The sequence below is a fragment of the Oncorhynchus keta genome, chromosome 4, assembly GCF_023373465.1.
Source record: "Oncorhynchus keta strain PuntledgeMale-10-30-2019 chromosome 4, Oket_V2, whole genome shotgun sequence".
NCBI classification, from domain to species: domain Eukaryota; kingdom Metazoa; phylum Chordata; class Actinopteri; order Salmoniformes; family Salmonidae; genus Oncorhynchus; species Oncorhynchus keta.
The window spans coordinates 15,303,913-15,308,912 of NC_068424.1; the positions used below are offsets into that span (position 1 = coordinate 15,303,913).

At 45.9% G+C, this 5,000-nt stretch overlaps 1 pseudogene; it reads left to right on the top strand.

The window, feature by feature from the left end:
• The window catches only part of LOC118382415 (contactin-associated protein-like 2), a 385,396-nt pseudogene that overhangs the window by 273,633 nt on the left and 106,763 nt on the right, over nucleotides 1–5,000 (top strand).

A 5,000-nucleotide genomic window follows, 5' to 3' on the forward strand; every position in this document is an offset into this window, starting at 1 on the left:
TCAGTATTTGGAAGCAGAGTGACAGAATCAGTATTTGGAAGCAGAGTGACAGCGTCAGTATTTGGAAGCAGAGTGACAGAGTCAGTATTTGGAAGCAGAGTGACAGAGTCAGTATTTGGAAGCAGAGTGACAGAGTCAGTATTTGGAAGCAGAGTGACAGAGTCAGTATTTGGAAGCAGAGTGACAGAATCAGTATTTGGAAGCAGAGTGACAGCGTCAGTATTTGGAAGCAGAGTGACAGAGTCAGTATTTGGAAGCAGAGTGACAGAATCAGTATTTGGAAGCAGAGTGACAGCGTCAGTATTTGGAAGCAGAGTGACAGAATCAGTATTTGGAAGCAGAGTGACAGCGTCAGTATTTGGAAGCAGAGTGACAGAGTCAGTATTTGGAAGCAGAGTGACAGAGTCAGTATTTGGAAGCAGAGTGACAGAGTCAGTATTTGGAAGCAGAGTGACAGAGTCAGTATTTGGAAGCAGAGTGACAGAGTCAGTATTTGGAAGCAGAGTGACAGAGTCAGTATTTGGAAGCAGAGTGACAGAGTCAGTATTTGGAAGCAGAGTGACAGAGTCAGTATTTGGAAGCAGAGTGACAGAATCAGTATTTGGAAGCAGAGTGACAGCGTCAGTATTTGGAAGCAGAGTGACAGAGTCAGTATTTGGAAGGAGAGTGACAGAGTGAAGCAGAGTGACAGAGTCAGTTTTGGAAGCAGAGTGACAGAGTCAGTATTTGGAAGCAGAGTGACAGAGTCAGTATTTGGAAGCAGAGTGACAGAGTCAGTATTTGGAAGCAGAGTGACAGAGTCAGTATTTGGAAGCAGAGTGACAGAGTCAGTATTTGGAAGCAGAGTGACAGAGTCAGTATTTGGAAGCAGAGTGACAGAGTCAGTATTTGGAAGCAGAGTGACAGAGTCAGTATTTGGAAGCAGAGTGACAGAGTCAGTATTTGGAAGCAGAGTGACAGAGTCAGTATTTGGAAGCAGAGTGACAGAGTCAGTATTTGGAAGCAGAGTGACAGAGTCAGTATTTGGAAGCAGAGTGACAGAGTCAGTATTTGGAAGGAGAGTGACAGAGTCAGTATTTGGAAGCAGAGTGACAGAGTCAGTATTTGGAAGCAGAGTGACAGAGTCAGTATTTGGAAGCAGAGTGACAGAGTCAGTATTTGGAAGCAGAGTGACAGAGTCAGTATTTGGAAGCAGAGTGACAGAGTCAGTATTTGGAAGCAGAGTGACAGCGTCAGTATTTGGAAGCAGAGTGACAGAGTCAGTATTTGGAAGCAGAGTGACAGAATCAGTATTTGGAAGCAGAGTGACAGAATCAGTATTTGGAAGCAGAGTGACAGAGTCAGTATTTGGAAGCAGAGTGACAGCGTCAGTATTTGGAAGCAGAGTGACAGAGTCAGTATTTGGAAGCAGAGTGACAGTCAGTATTTGGAAGCAGAGTGACAGAGTCAGTATTTGGAAGCAGAGTGACAGAGTCAGTATTTGGAAGCAGAGTGACAGAGTCAGTATTTGGAAGCAGAGTGACAGAGTCAGTATTTGGAAGCAGAGTGACAGAGTCAGTATTTGGAAGCAGAGTGACAGAGTCAGTATTTGGAAGCAGAGTGACAGAGTCAGTATTTGGAAGCAGAGTGACAGAGTCAGTATTTGGAAGCAGAGTGTATTTGGAAGCAGAGTGACAGTCAGTATTTGGAAGCAGAGTGACAGCGTCAGTATTTGGAAGCAGAGTGACAGAATCAGTATTTGGAAGCAGAGTGACAGAATCAGTATTTGGAAGCAGAGTGACAGAGTCAGTATTTGGAAGCAGAGTGACAGCGTCAGTATTTGGAAGCAGAGTGACAGAGTCAGTATTTGGAAGCAGAGTGACAGAATCAGTATTTGGAAGCAGAGTGACAGAATCAGTATTTGGAAGCAGAGTGACAGAGTCAGTATTTGGAAGCAGAGTGACAGAATCAGTATTTGGAAGCAGAGTGACAGAATCAGTATTTGGAAGCAGAGTGACAGAGTCAGTATTTGGAAGCAGAGTGACAGAATCAGTATTTGGAAGCAGAGTGACAGAATCAGTATTTGGAAGCAGAGTGACAGAGTCAGTATTTGGAAGCAGAGTGACAGAATCAGTATTTGGAAGCAGAGTGACAGAGTCAGTATTTGGAAGCAGAGTGACAGCGTCAGTATTTGGAAGCAGAGTGACAGAGTCAGTATTTGGAAGCAGAGTGACAGAATCAGTATTTGGAAGCAGAGTGACAGAATCAGTATTTGGAAGCAGAGTGACAGCGTCAGTATTTGGAAGCAGAGTGACAGAGTCAGTATTTGGAAGCAGAGTGACAGAGTCAGTATTTGGAAGCAGAGTGACAGCGTCAGTATTTGGAAGCAGAGTGACAGAGTCAGTATTTGGAAGCAGAGTGACAGCGTCAGTATTTGGAAGCAGAGTGACAGAGTCAGTATTTGGAAGCAGAGTGACAGAGTCAGTATTTGGAAGCAGAGTGACAGAGTCAGTATTTGGAAGCAGAGTGACAGAGTCAGTATTTGGAAGCAGAGTGACAGAGTCAGTATTTGGAAGCAGAGTGACAGAATCAGTATTTGGAAGCAGAGTGACAGAGTCAGTATTTGGAAGCAGAGTGACAGAGTCGGTATTTGGAAGCAGAGTGACAGAGTCAGTATTTGGAAGCAGAGTGACAGAATCAGTATTTGGAAGCAGAGTGACAGCGTCAGTATTTGGAAGCAGAGTGACAGAGTCAGTATTTGGAAGCAGAGTGACAGAGTCAGTATTTGGAAGCAGAGTGACAGAGTCAGTATTTGGAAGCAGAGTGACAGAGTCAGTATTTGGAAGCAGAGTGACAGAGTCAGTATTTGGAAGCAGAGTGACAGAGTCAGTATTTGGAAGCAGAGTGACAGAATCAGTATTTGGAAGCAGAGTGACAGAATCAGTATTTGGAAGCAGAGTGACAGAGTCAGTATTTGGAAGCAGAGTGACAGAGTCGGTATTTGGAAGCAGAGTGACAGAGTATTTGGAAGCAGAGTGACAGAATCAGTATTTGGAAGCAGAGTGACAGCGTCAGTATTTGGAAGCAGAGTGACAGAGTCAGTATTTGGAAGCAGAGTGACAGAGTCAGTATTTGGAAGCAGAGTGACAGAGTCAGTATTTGGAAGCAGAGTGACAGAGTCAGTATTTGGAAGCAGAGTGACAGAGTCAGTATTTGGAAGCAGAGTGACAGAGTCAGTATTTGGAAGCAGAGTGACAGCGTCAGTATTTGGAAGCAGAGTGACAGAATCAGTATTTGGAAGCAGAGTGACAGAGTCAGTATTTGGAAGCAGAGTGACAGAGTCGGTATTTGGAAGCAGAGTGACAGCGTCAGTATTTGGAAGCAGAGTGACAGAATCAGTATTTGGAAGCAGAGTGACAGCGTCAGTATTTGGAAGCAGAGTGACAGCGTCAGTATTTGGAAGCAGAGTGACAGCGTCAGTATTTGGAAGCAGAGTGACAGAGTCAGTATTTGGAAGCAGAGTGACAGCGTCAGTATTTGGAAGCAGAGTGACAGCGTCAGTATTTGGAAGCAGAGTGACAGAGTCGGTATTTGGAAGCAGAGTGACAGAGTCGGTATTTGGAAGCAGAGTGACTGTGAATTTGCCTGCCATCACATTACTGTAGTTCCATTTTATCCACACTTTCAGAAATGTAATGAATCATCTGTCATTCAGAAGTCAACTCACTCACTCATACACATACACACACACATACACACACACACACACACAAACACACACACACACACAGTCATCCTTCGAAAGTCAGATAAGTCTATTTTGTTGTATGAATATGAGACAGAAGATATGAGACATTACAGAAGTTCAATCTGATATACACTCACACTTACACACAAAGCAGAGTCCAATTGAAAGACAATTTCCAGACAGAAGGGTTTGTGTAGACTATCAGAGTCTGAGTGGTGTTAAGCTGTCCAGTTGAGCTGTCCATGGAACTGACTGACATTGAGGTTTCAGAGGTGAAGGGACAGCACCACTGTGCTGATTCTGGGTACATCAAACCTCAAGGCACTACTTCTCACTGTCTACTTCTCCTTCTCTACCCCTCTCTCTCTTTTTATCAACCCCCCATCTCTCTCTCTCTCCTCTCTTTCTCTCTCCCCCTTCCTCTCTCTCTCCAACTCTCTCTCGCTATCTTTCTCTCTCTCGCCCCACCCTCTCTCTCCCTCTCTTTCTTTCTCTCTCTCTCTCTCTCTCTCTCTTTCCCTCTCACCCTCCCTTTCCCTCTCACCCTCCTTTTCTCTCTCTTTCTCTCTCTCTCTCTCTCTCTCTCTCTCTCTCTCTCTCTCTCTCTCTCCCTCTCTCTCTCCCTCCTCTCTCTTGCGCTCTCTCTCTCTCTCTCTCTCTCTCTCTCTCTCTCTCTCTCTCTCTCTCTCTCTCTCTCTCTCTCTCTCTCTCTCTCTCTCTCTCTCTGTCTCTCTCTCTCCTTTCTCTGTCCTCTTCCCCCTTGCTCTCCCCCTCTCTCTCCCTCTCTCTCTCTCCCCTCTCTCTCTCTCCCCTCTCTCTCTCCCTCCTCTCTCCCCCCTCTTTCCCCTCTCTCTCCCCTCTATCTCCCCTCTCTCTCCCCTCTCTCTCCCCCTCTCTCACCTCTCGCTCACCCCTCTCTCTCGCTGTCCTCTCCCCCTTTGCTCTCCCTTTCTCTCTCTCCCCCCTCTCTCCCCTCTCTCTCCCCTCTTTCTCCCCTCTTTCTCCCCTCTCTCTCTCTAGCGTTGTTTGAACAGAGTTGTGAGGCGTATAAACACCTGGGCAGATCTTCAGACACATACTGGATAGATCCGGATGGGAGTGGACCCCTCAGACCCTTCAAAGTCAACTGCAACATGACAGGTGTGTGTGTGTGTGTGTGTGTGTGTGTGTGTGTGTGTGTGTGTGTGTGTGTGTGTGTGTGTGTGTGTGTGTGTGTGTGTGTGTGTGTGTGTGTGTGTGTGTGTGTGTGTGTGTGTGTGTGTGTGTGTGTGTG